The 15,854-nt window shown below is 47.3% G+C and overlaps 1 protein-coding gene across 4 annotated transcripts in view; it reads left to right on the top strand.

The window, feature by feature from the left end:
• Window positions 1-9,406: 9,406 nt before the first annotated feature.
• Window positions 9,407-15,854, top strand: part of ANKEF1 (ankyrin repeat and EF-hand domain containing 1) — a 280,096-nt gene continuing 273,648 nt past the window's right edge. For 2 of the 4 annotated variants that reach the window (XM_069234128.1, XM_069234126.1), the window contains exon 1: window positions 9,407-9,602. The gene's annotated coding sequence lies outside the window, so the exon portion shown is untranslated. The remainder of the gene's footprint in view (window positions 9,603-15,854) is intronic. The other 2 variants (XM_069234127.1, XM_069234129.1) reach the window with 1 other exon arrangement.

Genomic DNA, 15,854 nt, shown 5'->3' with positions numbered 1-15,854 from the left:
AAATCCTCGCCTCCGTGTCCTTAATAGAATTGAAAATTCTTAATGCATAAGCTGGAAAAAATGTTATTCTATGTCAGGACCGGAGGCTCCGATTATGCTCGTTTAAAGCTGATCAACCACCACAGTCGCCACATTACCCAATGGTTTATAATAAAACTTTCTAAATGTGGATTCTGAAGACCAATCGGCTGCTCTCATAATGCCTTCCAGACGAGAGCCAAGGGTAAAGGTCTTGGAGGCCATAGCTCCTCTAGCAGAATGAGCTCTATATTTCGAGGTGTCAATACCTGCCTCATTTATCAACCACCTCATCCCTCTAGCCAAAGTAGCTGCAGAGACGGGCTTAAAAGGCTTTTGTAAGGATATTAAAAGCTGACCTTTATCATTTTGTCTTATGTCAACAATAGCCGCTTCATAATCTTTCAAACATTGAACTACACACAGTTGTTGATTATCCGTAAATCTAGGGTAAGTTACCAACCTGCTATTAGTCTTAGTTCTTCTGGTGATGTTAAATGTAACTCCTTCTGGAGAATAAATTCTACCTGCCAAATCCAAGGCCTTAACATCTGAAACACGTTTACAAGAAATATGGCAAAGTAACATAGTCAATTTTGCCGACAGTTGCTTCCTAGAGAGATAACGGTTAGAAGGCCAATTCACTAAAAATTGTAACATTACTTCAACATCCCAAAGGGTAGAATACTTAGGCTGAGGGGGAACTGACAAACAAATCCCTTTCATTACCTTACAAACTAAAGGGTGTTCACCAATCGGTTTACCCTCTATCTGCGAATGACCTGCAGAAATAGCTGATCTGAAAGTATTTACTGTACGATAAGCCACACCCGAACTGGCTAATTCGGCCAGAAAATTCACAATCATGTCAACACTCGTCTCCATGGGATCGATACTCCGTCCGTCACACCAACTGGACCATCTCCGCCAAGCTGAGGAATATCTCTTATGCGTACTTGATGACCAGGATTGTTTAATGAATTCCGCAGCCTGTTGCGAAATTCCTGGGGCACTCCATTTCGCCCGGAAACCCCCCAAGCCATTAACCATAGCTGGTTTGACAGAACCAAAGGATGTTGAAGGCCCTCCGGACTCATCAGAAGATTCCAATGAGGAGGAATGAGAAGAGGAGGAGAGCAAGCCAGCTGCAGGGCTACCGGAAACCATGGTTGAGCCCTCCACATAGGAGATATCAGCACAATATCTACTTTCTGCCTCCTCACTTGCGCTAATACTCTGGGAATCATCACAAACGGCGGGAATGCATATCCCCGAAATGGACTCCAATCCAGAAGAAATGCATCCGTCGCCCGAGCCATCGGGTCTGGACGCCAACTGAAAAATACAATTGAGACGTGACGCAAAAAGATCCATGTCGCAAGACCCCAGAGTCAGAAGGATCTGCTGAAAAAGATGATGATTCAATTTCCAGTCAATGGCATCCCTCAAGTACCTGGAGTGCCAATCCGCTATGGTGTTCTGTTTTCCCGGTAGATAGACTGCTGTGACACTTAAACGGTGAAGGAGGCAATAATGCCAACATTTCTTCGCTATCTCTGCCAACATTCTGGACTGAGTGCCACCCAGTTTGTTGATGTATCTCACTGCCGAGATATTGTCCATCCTCAATAAGATACAACAGTCCCTCTTCTGGGGAGAAAGACTCTCGATGGCAAACAAACTCGCTAGCAGTTCCAGACAGTTGATGCGAAGATCCATCTCTGTCTGAGCCCAACGACCTCCCGTCGCAATCGAGCCACAATAAGCTCCCCAGCCCCACTGGCTGGCGTCCGACTCTATTATCACGTCCGGGAGAGAACCAAAAATGGCTACGCCATTCCAGGCTTCCATCTGAGTTAGCCACCAACGAATTTCTGACGTCACTTCCTCGGTTAGAGGAATCTGTTCCAAGTAGGAAAGACCCTTGCACAGATGTTGAATTTTCAACCTTTGGAGCGCTCGGTAATGGAGTGGAGCCTGAAAAATTGCTTGAATGGAGGAGGACAGGAGACCTACTATCCTGGCAATGGCTCTCAATGACATGGACTGTTTGCTCAAGGCTGATCTCAGTTCTTTCTTGATATTGCGAACTTTGGGTGAAGGCAGAATGAGTAGGGCTCGCACTGAATCTACCTTAAAACCCAGAAAATCTACGATCTGGGAAGGATTCAACAGTGACTTCTGCGCATTGATGATGAATCCCAAATCCTGTAAAAGCTGAATAGTCCACGCTAAATGACTCAGGAGAGTCTGAGTGTCCTGAGCCATCAGCAAACTATTGTCCAGGTAAATTATCAGTCGGACACCCTTGGCTCACAGGGACTCCACTACAGGTCTCAGCAATTTTGTGAAGCACCACGGGGCCGAGGACAGACCAAATGGGAGTGCTTTGAACTCCAGACACTGACCTCTCCACAGGAATTGGAGGAAACGTCTGTGTGGAGCAAATATCAGGACTGACAGGTAAGCGTCCTTCAGATCCAGACAGACCATCTAGTCGCCTTCCAACAGGATGTCCCTTAACATATGAATGCCCTCCATTTTGAAGTGCCTGTACAAGATCCAGCCATTGAACTCTTTGAGGTTCAAGACAAGACGGTGACCACCGCCCTTCTTGTCCTCAAGAAAAATAGGGCTGATGAAACCTTCTGGATGAGGAGTGGAAAAGACTAACTCCTTTGTCTAAAAGCACATGTACTTCTTGATCTATAATGAAGAGCTCTTGTTGGGAAAAATACATTGGATTGGTACGAAGAGTCTGCCTCGGGGTACTGTAAAACTCTAGTCTGAAACCTGTCACTGTTTGAAGAACCCAAGGGTCCCTTGAAATCCGTTTCTAATTGTGTAAGAAAGAACCGACCCTGCCCCTCAAAGTCACTTGTGAAAAGGGGATAATTCTTACCAAAATATCCTGCGTCTTGAATTGCGGTCTGCTGTCCTCATCTGGGACCTCAGCAGAATCATCCCCGACCCGCCTTGAGAACGGGTGGGATAGAAGGTGGCCTCTGCAGGTTCTCCGTACCAGTTTCCCCTACCCCTGGGGTAATAGGCTTGAGGGCTTGAGAAGGTTCCTCTGCCGGGCATGTGCCCTCCATAACGACCGGCCCTGAGAAAAAGGTCGCGTTTGAAGACCTATTTAAGGGATAATTGGGCTTTGTCCAGAGAGGAGAAAGTAGAGCAAAATGTTGACAGTTCTTTCACGAATGGTGCGCCAAACAACAACCCATCCACAGCAGGGCCAGCTTCGGAAGAAGACAAATCATTGAGCTTGGGATCAATGCGCATCAAAAAGGTTTGTCTGCGCTCAGTAGAGAGCGCACAGTTAGTGTTGCCCAATTGGCAAATGGCCCTCTGTGCCCAGCCAATTAAAATGCCTGTGTCTATCGCTAAACCAGATTCTTTAGATTGGAACACTAACTCCAAAAATGTTGTAAGGGGGCCAGATATGTCTAGGAGTTTATCTTGACAAGAACGCCAAGCTCTGTCAAGACCTTCCTTGGGGTCTTTTGAAAATTGTAGGAAGTTGGCTCTGTATGTACTATTTCAAAGTAAGAAATAGCATGCACAGAGTCCAAGGGTTCCCCTTAGAGGTAAGATAGTGGCAAAAAGAGATAATTCTAATGCTCTATTTTGTGGTAGTGTGGTTGAGCAGTAGGCTTATCAGAGGAGTAGTGCTAAGCATTTGTTGTACACACACAGGCAATAAATGAGGAACACACACTCAGAGACAATTCCAGGCCAATAGGTTTTTGTATAGAAAAATATTTTTTCTTAGTTTATTTTAAGAACCACAGGTTCAGGATTTACAGGTAATACTTCAAATGAAAGGTATTTCATGTAGGAACTTTAGGAACTTTGAATTAGCAAAATAGCATATACAGTTTTCACATAAATGACATATAGCTACTTTAAAACTTGACACACTGCAATTTTCAACAGTTCCTGGGGGAGGTAAGTGTCTGTTAGTTTTTGCAGGTAAGTAAACCACCTACGGGGTTCAAGTTTGGGTCCAAGGTAGCCCACCGTTGGGGGTTCAGAGCAACCCCAAAGTTACCACACCAGCAGCTCAGGGCCGGCCAGGTGCAGAGGTCAAAGTGGTGCCCAAAACACATAGGCTTCAATGGAGAAGGGGGTGCCCCGGTTCCAGTCTGCCAGCAGGTAAGTACCCGCGTCTCCGGAGGGCAGACCAGAGGGGTTTTGTAGGGCACCGGGAGGGGACACAAGTCCACACAAAAAGTACACCCTCAGCAGCACGGGGTGGCCGGGTGCAGTGTGTAAACAGGCGTTGGGTTCACAATAGAAATTAAATCTTCAGCGATGCAGGCAGGCAAGGGGGGGGCTCCTCAGAGTAGCCACCACCTGGGCAAGGGAGAGGGCCACCTGGGGGGTCACTCCTGCACTGGAGGTCGGATCCTTCAGGTCCTGGGGGCTGCGGGTGCAGCAGGCAGTCGCGGTCAGGGGGAGCCTCGGGATTCCCTCTGCAGGCGTCGCTGTGGGGGCCCAGGGGGGTCAACTCTGGTTACTCACGGTCTCGTAGTCGCCGGGGAGTCCTCCCTGTGGTGTTTGTTCTCCACAAGTCGAGCCGGGGGCGTCGGGTGCAGAGTGCAAAGTCTCTCGCTTCCAGCGGGAAACGTGTGTTGTTTCAAAGTTGCTCCTTTGTTGCAAAGTTGCAGTCTCTGGGGAACAGAGACGCTGTCCTCTGGAGTTCTTGGTCCTTCTAGATGCAGGGTAGTCCTCTGAGGCTTCAGAGGTTGCTGGACCCTGGGAACGCGTCGCTGGAGCAGTGTCTTTAGAAGTGGGGAGACAGGCCGGTAGAGCTGGGGCCAAAGCAGTTGGTGTCTCCGTCTTCTCTGCAGGTTTTTCAGTTCAGCAGTCCTCTTCGTCTTAGGTTGCAGGAATCTATCTTGCTGCGTTCTGGGAGCCCCTAAATACTCGATTTAGGGGTGTGTTTAGGTCTTGGGGGTTAGTAGCCAATGGCTACTAGCCCTGAGGGTGGCACACCCTCTTTGTGCCTCCTCCCTGGGGGGAGAGGGGCACATCCCTATCCCTATTGGGGGAATCCTCCATCTGCAAGATGGATGATTTCTAAAAGTTAGAGTCACCTCAGCTCAGGGAACCTTAGGGGCTGTCCTGACTGGCCAGTGACTCCTCCTTGTTTTTCTCATTATCTCCCCCGGCCTTGCCGCCAAAAGTGGGGCCGTGGCCGGAGGGGGTGGGCAACTCCACTAGCTGGAGTGCCCTGGGGTGCTGTAACAAAGGGGGTGAGCTTTTGAGGCTCACCGCCAGGTGTTACAGTTCCTGCAGGGGGAGGTGAGAGGCACCTCCACCCAGTACAGGCTTTGTTACTAGCCACAGAGTGACAAAGGCACTCTCCCCATGTGGCCAGCAACATGTCTGGTGTGTGGCAGGCTGCTAAAACTAGTCAGTCTACATGGATAGTCGGTTAAGATTTCAGGGGGCACCTCTAAGGTGCCCTCTGGGGTGTATGTTACAATAAAATGTACACTGGCATCAGTGTGCATTTATTGTGCTGAGAAGTTTGATACCAAACTTCACAGTTTTCAGTGTAGCCATTGTGGTGCTGGGGAGTTCGTGCATGACAGACTTCCAGACCATATACTCTTATGGCTATCCTGCACTTACAATGTCTAAGGTTTTGCTTAGACACTGTAGGGGCATAGTGCTCATGCACTTATGCCCTCACCTATGGTATAGTGCACCCTGCCTTAGGGCTGTAAGGCCTGCTAGAGGGGTGACTTATCTATACCTATAGGCAGTGTGAGGTTGGCATGGCACCCTGAGGGGAGTGCCATGTCGACTTAGTCGTTTTATCCCCACTAGCACACACAAGCTGGCAAGCAGGGTGTCTGTGCTGAGTGAGGGGTCCCCAGGGTGGTATAAGACATGCTGCAGCCCTTAGAGACATTCCCTGGCATCAGGGCCCTTGGTACCAGAGGTACCAGTTAAAAGGGACTTACCTGGATGCCAGGGTGTGCCAATTGTGGGAACAAAGGTACAGGTTTAGGGAAAGAACACTGGTGCCGGGGCCTGGTTAGCAGGCCTCAGCACACTTTCAAATCATAACTTGGTATCAGCAAAGGCAAAAAGTCAGGGGGTAACCATGCCAAGGAGGCATTTCCTTACAATTTTTTTTGATAAAGACTACCATAGTAGGATCTACTTCAGGCATATCTGCTACTTTCCCTTCCAAGTCAGGTCTAGGGCATTCAGCTCGGAGATGAGCACGTACCTCTTTGTCAAATCCTCTGCGTAAATGAGATTGAACATAATTAGCTACCTCAGGAGGAGGAATCCAGTTGGACGCTCCAGAGTAAATTATATCTGTGGGGTCAAAATCTAAGACTTTCGGAGGGGGCTTTTGTCCCCTGGGTTTTTTACTAGGACCTGGAACTGCAGAGTCATCTGAGTCAGATGAATCGTCGTCGTTGGAGGATAAAGGTGTATCAGATGGATTATTACTGCTGTAATTGTGTTCACCTGCCCGTTTGCGTCGAAGTTTTTCAAAGGCAGCAGCCTGGTCAGAAGGTGTATTAGGATCACCCTGCTTTCCTGCCTCCATGGGATTTGGATGTTCACTCGGAGCCGGAAGACCTGGCATCCACCTCTGATTACGAGCGTAATCAATCAATTGACCTGAGAAGGGACCCAAAGCTTTGACCAGAGCGTCATTAACTGATTACTGCACCCTTGAGTCAAGGGCTTCCACCAAATTCATTTCCAGCTGGCTAAAATTCTCTTCAGGATAATATCCTGATTCATCGTCATGCCACTGAGCCATGCTCCTGCTTCTTAATGAAGTATATACACTTCAATAAAAAAAGAAGTAAAAGAAATGCAGGAGTGTAGAGGGGGAGTTTAAAAACCACTGTCAGGTCGATTGAAATTAGTGCATAAAAAGTGGAGGGAGCAGACCTGAAACAAAAGCACTCTATGCAGTGCCTATTCAATTTATACAACCCCCAAGACAGACTGAGGGCGTCAGGGAGCACAGAAATAGAGGGCACTCGCATGGGGCAATCAATCTGTGTCGTGTCGCAGCAACGCAACGGCTTTTCTAGATAAAACGACAAGAGAGAAAGCCGAAAATGTGCGTGCTGCACGACGCGATGATGGAAATAGATGTAGGACTACGCTAATCAAGCGAAGTCCGCTCCGCGAAGCACCATAAAACTTGGCCAAGCGGCATGAGTAAAAGGCAAATAATCGCGCACAGCAAGGGCCGATAAAAGCAATTACAATCACACTTAATAAGGCATAAAAGTTTAAAGAAAATCAAAGAGAAAGAGGAAGTGACTATCGAGGTCATGGCTTTTATAGGGATAGGTTATGGGATATGATTGGCCCATGTGTCTTCTGCTATACCTCTTGGGTATTGAAGTTTTTTTGTTTACTGTTGTTTCATTGGCTGCTGTTGGAACAGTAAAGAGAAAGAGAAAGCATAATCGGAGCCTCCGGTCCTGACATAGAATTCCAGCAGTGCAGCTTGCCCACCCCTGCCACCAAGGCATGGTAAAGACAAACAACAGACTCAGGGCGCAAACCTGGTTTCCAGGTATGGATGAGATAGTAGAAGCAGCTGTGAGGCCATGTCAATGGTGCCAGGTACTGAGACCCCTGGCCTGCTCCTGAACTCACAGAACCCAGCCCACAGCAGCCCCGGATTTTGGTTGTCTCCCTGAGGGGTGATACACCCTCGTCCTAATAGAGGACTACACCAAGTACCCAGAGATACAGCTTGTTGGGTCTCAAGCAGCCACAAAAGTAATCCAGAAGATAGAAAAAATGATAGCCACCTATGGTCTAATGAAAGAGCTCAAAACAGACAATGGGCCACCATTCCAGACCCATGAATTTGCACACTACCTCCAATCATGGGGCATCAGTCACCTTAAAAAAAAACCTGCTGGCCACAAGCCAATGGAGAGGTGGAGTGTTTCACTCGCAACGTAAACAAAGTAATATGCATCGCTCATGCCTATAACCAACTCATGGAATGGACCATTTATGGGTTCCTTCAAGAATATTGACAGACCCCCACACTCCACCACCGGACAAGCTCTGGGACATGCCACCATGGGACAGAGAGTCACCAATACAATTCCTCACTACCTCAGATGGACACCATACCCTATAGACAGTCCCAGTACTCTTCAAACAAAGCCAGTACCCCTCGAAGAGCTCACCCTTCCAACATCAGCTCCAGTAACCTAGCATTCGTTAGGGACTGACAGCCCAGGAGCAAATTTAGACTGCCCTTCGAGTGTCACTCCTGGGTTGTCATCAGATGGAGAGGCACCATGAGCACTGCTCACTGGCAGGATAAAGAAATCACCTGCAATGTCTCAATCTTTAAGCGAGCCTGTGGAGAAATTACTGAGGAGAGTGCTACTCCCACACTGTCTAGCAACCTGCCAGAAAGTTAGTCTCCCAAGACCCCGTCACTCCCTGCTCCTGCTCAAGAGGAGAGCTCTGACAGCCTGGACAAACCTGCCGTCTCATGCGGAGCCCGGATAAAAGCTCCTTACCTGTATCCACTCCCTAGGACGCAACAGTTCGAGGTCACCACCCTAGGTACTGTTTGTGGAACAATCCTGCACCATCCATCCACTTGAAAAATGTCCTGGAAGCTGTGAACCTCCTCAAGGAAAATATACTCGCCCACATGTCATATATGGTGAACTGTTTTGGTGAGTACGGGATTAACAACGCTATGTCTCTGTCTAAGAACAAGGCCCAGCACTGCAATGTACTCATTGTAGACATGGTAAACATATCTGTAAGGCTTTAAGCTCTGATGTCACTTCTTGTGAGGTTATGGGTTGTAATGCCACTTCCTATGATACCACTACGATGTCAGCGGATACTGTCTCTCTTGGTTAGTCCCCCAATTTTTTTTTTCTTAGAACGTGTACCCTGGAGCACTGCTTTAACTTCTCTCCGAGTATATGAAATTGCCCCCGTCCGAAATGTTTGGTGAAACGATCGCTTCAGTGTACCGCGTTCTTCTGGTAATGTTGCAGGGTCCACCAAACTATCAAATCTAGATTCCTGCATATAACGAACCACGCCGAAGAATTCCGCCACTTTCCCATTGTACCGTGGACACCCGGAAACCAATCTAGTCTCCTTCGTATAACAAACCACACCGAATAATTCCGCCCTTGTCACCCTCATCGAACTAACAGGTGTGTATACGATGCGCGAGTCCGAGCACAGCAAACTTAAACTCATGCACAAGAACACATATGCAGTTCCAATAGGGTGACGTAAAGAGTTGCTCCCGCCTAACAACCAATGAGCTTCCAAAGACAAAACTACGACACAAAAGCAGAATGCCCGGTGAGTGGCGCGCGCATCTTATTACCCCAGTGCCGTTGCTATGGTGATCGAACACAGCGTTCTGCCTTCAGTCAACACTCCTGCCCTGTGATTGCTAGCCTCCGCTTCCTCGTAGCAGAGGCAGCGGAGGGACACTGACTACCGCTGGCTACTGACACTGCCCATCCACCGGAGGTGATCGTCCCAAACCCTAAGGCGTAGTTTCTCCTTCAGCTGCACAACAGGTGAGTCTCTCTTCATTCCTACACACTTCTATCTGCCTATTCACTAACGTGAGAGTCATCATTTACAGGCATAGTGATATATACAGACCACCTATCGGAAGGAGGAGTCCTGGGCCACTGGTATAACATTCATGTAGTCCCAAGAGATACCAGCACACTTGGCACACAGCATCTATACTGAGATATCGGGATTTTTATTGTTTTGCAACGTTTTTATAGCTCCTACTACCCCTATGTGGGGTGCTAAATCTCTTTCTTACATGGTTAGCATGCTAAACCAGGCAGGGTGTGTGGTTAGAAGTGTGTTGTATTTGTTTTGATCCTATGTGGGAAGTGTTTCCATGTGTGTGATGACAACCAAGGTGCGGTAATTGAGTTGACAGACGCAGCACTTAGTAGTGTGATGGAAGAAGAAGTGTGAGAGAGAGCGGCACAGTTTGTGGTTATCAGTAAGCTGGCAGCTTTGAGCAGCTCTGTTTTTGGTATTTTTTGTGATAGTATTCGCTGCACTGGATTGTCCATTCTGAGATATTTTGTTTAAGGTTTATGGTCCTGAGTAGGCATAGGTCTTCAAGAGAAATAACCACTGGCCAGTGCAGAAGAGTCTACAGAATAACATTTGAAGGCTGAAGCAATTGTTTGTTTCCGTAGAAAAATGATAGGCAGGAGGTATAAGGATTCATTAAGATCAACAATTTTAATTGTACAGGACTGCGCCAAAGTCTGTGATCGACTGCAATCACACACCAAAGAAACCCAGACATCAAGGCCGCTGCAGTATGTCTGGATGCTGCCAATGCATGTGATTCTCTTACCTGGCCATTCCTCTTCACAAGGTTGGAAATAATGGGGATGGGGAGAGACTTGTTACAATTAATCCATGTTTTATATAACTGACCAAGGGAGAGGATGAATGAGATGCTATCCAAACAAATGTGTAATAATCACTCAAAAGTGAAAATAATAAGAATTTATTTTGCAAAACAGAAACTTCTCAGAGCCACCTCACAGCTGTGCCCTTCACTAGAACTAGTTGACATTCTCTCAACATTCACCGCCCGCCAGACTTCCCCCCTCCAGAATACCGCACCGTGGTCGGAAGACCGCTGCGGCTATTCTGTGTTTTACACTGGGCTGGCGGGCGACCGCCAAAAGGCCGCCCGCCAGCCCAGTGTAAAACTACCTTCCCACGAGGACGCCGGCTCAGAATTGAGCCGGCGGAGTGGGAAGGTGCGACGGGTGCAGTTGCACCCGTCGCGAATTTCACTGTCTGCAATGCAGACAGTGAAATTCTTAGTGGGGCCCTCTTACGGGGGCCCCTGCAGTGCCCATGCCATTGGCATGGGCACTGCAGGGGCCCCCAGGGGCCCCACGACAACCCATACCGCCATCCTGTTCCTGGCGGGAGAACCGCCAGGAACAGGATGGCGGTATGGGCTGTCAGAATCCCCATGGCGGCGTAGCGAGCTGCGCCGCCATGGAGGATTCAAATGGGCAGCGGAAAACCGGCAGGAGACCGCCGGTTTTCCACTTCTGACCGCGGCAAAACCGCCGCGGTCAGAATGCCCTGCGGGGCACCGCCAGCCTGTTGGCGGTGCTCCCGCCGACCCTGGGCCCGGTGGTTCCTTACCGCCGGGGTCAGAATCAGGCCCTCTATCTGTAGCTTCAGCACAATCCGTTGTCTAGAGGTGGGAAAGGGGTGTAGAGAGAGGAAAGGAATGCACCACTATAACAGTAAGATACTATTTCAGCTCTAGTAGGAAAATATAACTTAATAAAAAATAAGTCATTATACCTTGAGTACACATTTTATGTTATTGACTGGAATCACTCATTGATATGTATTGTTATCATTAGGTAATTACAACACATCTCCCGTCCACAATTAATGAAAATGTAATTTTTGTGACAAGGTGCAATTGTTATTCCTTCATGGACTGAGGGGCCTTTCCTTGCTCTGGTGTGGTATGAGGCCCATCTTGTGAAATTATAGATTTGTGTGATGTGAGTGAGTCACATTTAGAAAGTCTGTCCATGCTCCATACTTGTCCATCTTCTAATATCACTACATTCCTTTCAACCTTTGTTATTTTCCACAGTTGGAAAACTTGCTACCTTCCTTTTGACGTAACCCAGGGAACTTAATCACTCCCCATTGGCCCACCTTCTATTGTAAAAATTTGATTCCCTGTTTCCAATCATTTCTGTTCCTATAATTCACTTGATGGCGCTGCACCTTGTCACACTCCTCCTTCCTGTGAATCCATTTGTGTTCTCCCCCTTTTAATCAGTAGGGTTTTTTTGGTACCAGGAAGCCTCAGTTTCAAAGATAAGAAAGATGAAATCCCCATAACCGCATTAGGAGTCGTATGGTACAACCACAGCATGTTTTTGAGAGCCTTATCTCCTGTTCCTCTTGAAATAAAGGCAAGTTGTAAGCATTGTTTAATCATTCTATTTACTCTTTCTACTAATCCATTAACTCTTGGACAATATAAAGCAGTCATATAATGTTGAACAGACACTTTATACAGAAATTCCTTTATGGTGTCTGAAGTGAACTGCCTCTCTGGCCATGTTTGCGGGGGGCGTTGACAGCACCCCTGACTTTGTCTTCTGGTAGGTCCTCTGGTATGGGGTCCAGGGCCCGGCGCCACTGTTGCGGGGAGTGGGATGTTGCTCCCCAGCTTAGTCATCGGCCTCCGGCTCTCCCTCAGCCGGCAGCCATGTTCGCAGGGGACGTGACGGCGTCCCCTGACTGTTCTTCTTTGGCTGGGCCTCGGGATGAGGTCTGGGGCCCCCATTCCGCTATATTCACGTGAAGCGCGATAGCACTCCCTGTCTTCCTCCTCAGTGGGGCCCTGAGATGGGGACCTGGTCCCTCTAAGCATCTTCACAGGAGGTGCAATGGTGGTCCCCGGCTTTGCTGCATTTTGGGGGCAGCCCCAGGGCCCTGGCCCACCCCAGCGGCAGAACCCTACGCCCTTCTCAGCTCGCTCAGAAGTAGGGCAAAGGTCATAGACATTCTCCTTTTGGCTATCTCAGGCCCCCAAGAGCTGATTATGATGGTTCTGGTGTCGTTTCACTCCTGGTGACGAGCCCTTGCCACCTAGAGCACTCTCATTAGGCCAACTGGCCTATAAGGGTTCCAGATTATAGGGAGCCAGTCCCACTGACTCCCTGCGCCAGCCTTCTGGGGAGTCCTCCTTTTCTTCTGGGCAGCGCACTCCCCTTGCACTAGCACAGCCTTTACCCCAACTAGTCCTCAAGGGGAGTAAGGGAGCCAGCTTACCTGGCCCTGGCCTGCACCTCACTGGGCCTGAAGCCCTTCACGGGCAGAGTTCCTGCTCCAGGGGGCAGTTGGAGGGTTCTTCTTTCCAGTTGTCCATGATGCCGGTGTGCAGTCACAGTGTCCAGCAGTGAAGCACAGCCAAAAGAGAGTGCTCTCCCTTGTGCAGGACCTTTTAAGTGGGGGTGGAATTGTCCAGCAGGCCTGCATCTCTGGCCAATCCAGATGTGCCACATCACTTCATTGTCCCTGCCCCCTCCTTCCTGCACAGTCTTCTGGGATATCTCAAAATGGCACCGTCCAGGAGCTAGGGCCACATGTGCTCTGAAACCCATCCCCTCCTTCCTAACATTCCTTTCATGGCTTCTCCGCCCATTTCCTGGCAAGGACTGACAGCTGGCTGATTGATGCAAGGCCCTGCTCAGGCAGCTGGATAGAGCAGTAATTGACTCTAACCCTGAGCTGAGTCAGAGAAAGGTGACATTCCTGGATGACCCATAAGTTGTACCACTATGCTTTTGTAACCTACTGCATCATTCTTTTCATACAGGTTAAAGTGTATATTGGTGTGACTCTGGTCTCTGTAGGCCAGAGGGGACATGAGTTAGGCCCTAGGTCACTCTTTCCCAATGACATTGAATGGAGTGTCTCTACAGTGAAAAGAAAGTAAGCACACTGATGTTGACATGTACTGGAGTGTCCCTACAGTAAAAAGACAGTAAGCACACTGACTATCCCTCCTCTGTGTACACCCATCTCATGAGGCCTACTCCTGGTCACCACACACTCTGCATAGTTCTTTCTGCGCCAGGCTCCCTAAGCAAAGTTCTTGGGCTGTGCATGTCAGGAACCCTCTCTGTGCAGCCCTCACGTGTAACCAGCCCGTGGCCTCCTACTCTTGTTGTGCCACAGCAGCCTTTCCTTAGCAAGGCGGCACTGGCGGTCAAACGTGCAGTCCATTTTACCATGAGTTTACTGTGGGGGAGTTGTGAAGAAAAGGGGGGGAAATTATAGGGATAGGTGCTAACAGAATATCACCAAAACATTTCTTTAACAATAGATAGTAAATACGGTGCTCCCAAACGGAGGTTCCTCCCAGCACCTCCAGTGTTTCTCCAATAGGAAAAACCAAACTGATTCAAAAGGCCAGGGCACTCGTATGAAATAAGATAAGAGTCTGTGCAGTTAGGTTCTTGGTCTTTGGAGAGTCAATATATAATCCAAACAGAGTTAAAGTTCAGTGTCTTTATTCTTGTGCGAGGTTTTCATACATGTTCATCACATCAGAAAGATTCTCTTTCTCTATTGATCATACATTATCTTGAAGAGTTTTACTTGATTAGAATAAGCCATGTATTCATGGTAACACCTTACTTATACTTTGCCCTGAGGAAGTCAATGAGATTAATTTCTCAGAGATGAAACACGTGTTGGCTGTTGGATGTTGTTGTTATGACCACATATGGAATCTTGATGATATAAAGTCTCTATTGTACCCTCCCGGTTTGATATCCGCAGGTTGCAGTGCAAAACCCTTCTTTTGGAATTTGTTTTAAAAAACCTTTTGATTACTAAACGTGAATGGGGAACAAGAATCAGCAAACATATTTACCTGAATGCCATCAAGAGCAATATCACATGTAGGATTGGTATTATCCTGATCTTCTTCTCCCACTTTCACTTGGAAAACAAATTTGCTCTTATTCCACCACATGGGTAGGTTTCTTGTCAGTTTTCACGTTTTTTACAAACTTGTGCATAGCGACCCTTCCTATTGCATTTCCTACATCCACTATTTTGAGGAGTATGATGATGACTGTTTGCCAAGTGTTTGATACTCCCACATCTATAACACTTGTTTTTATTTACCTCCTTGTCTAAACTCTTTTTATAATGTACTTCATGTACCTTCTGCGCTCCCTCTTGGTTTATCAGGGGTTCCCCTGGCTTTGAGTGTTCCTTCACTTCTTTTATATTGACAGATTTGGTGGTTTGTTTAATTTCTTTAATACACTCCACTGTGTGCTCAATACTCTTAGCTATGTCTATGGCTTCCTTTAAATCTGGGTTGCGAGTTAACAGCTTTTCTTGGCTATTGGGGTTGTTGGTGCATGAAAACAATTGGTCTCTTAATAATGAATCTCCTAAGGATCCAAATTCACATGTATTTCTAAGGCCTCTAAGGCATGGTGTATAGCTGGAAACCATTTCCCTTGTATTCTTCTGAAAAAATGTATGCCTTTCTAATACCTTATTAAGCTTGTGACCAAAGTGACTCTCAAGTCTCTAAAAGGATTTATGATAATCATGTAGGGTATCATCCTACTCCTCATTACCTACACCTGATTCCGTCAAGTTTTCATATATTTTCCTCCCTTGTATGCCTAGATTTTGCATTTGTGTGTAGATTAAATATGTTGCTTCCTTAAGGGTGTAAATTGTTTCCCACCAATTACTGTTACATAAGATTCAAACATGTTTGCCCATTCCTTCAATGGTTGGCATAGGCTCCCCTACATCTTTGAGTATTGGGGGTGGGTGAGCCATGCTTGCTGCTGCCATTGTAAAGGGACACTATGGATTAGTGCAAACATTGACAAGGTAACCAATAGGTATCAGAAGGGTTCTCTTGAAACACTGACAGGGAGTACCTTAAGAGAAGGAATAACCAATTGATTAACTTAATAATTTATTCATATGTCAAAATATGTATATATGCAACACTAAATGCTACACATAGAAGGTTCTGTATTTCACTATAAACTCACTTTGAAGACACTCCTACCATTACTTATACTTTAAGTGCTCCTATTACTTACACATATGATTCCTAGGGTCCACACTTCTTGTTAGGATATAAACTACCTTTAACTTTATTAACTTCCTAAGTTAATTTAAGACACATGGGCATACTGTTAATAAAACTCAGTTTTTTATGCAGTGCCTCACAGCTTTCTACTCCC

This window comes from Pleurodeles waltl, chromosome 5 (genome assembly GCF_031143425.1).
Source record: "Pleurodeles waltl isolate 20211129_DDA chromosome 5, aPleWal1.hap1.20221129, whole genome shotgun sequence".
In the NCBI taxonomy this organism is placed as follows: domain Eukaryota; kingdom Metazoa; phylum Chordata; class Amphibia; order Caudata; family Salamandridae; genus Pleurodeles; species Pleurodeles waltl.
This window is presented reverse-complemented; position numbering and strand designations above follow the sequence as displayed.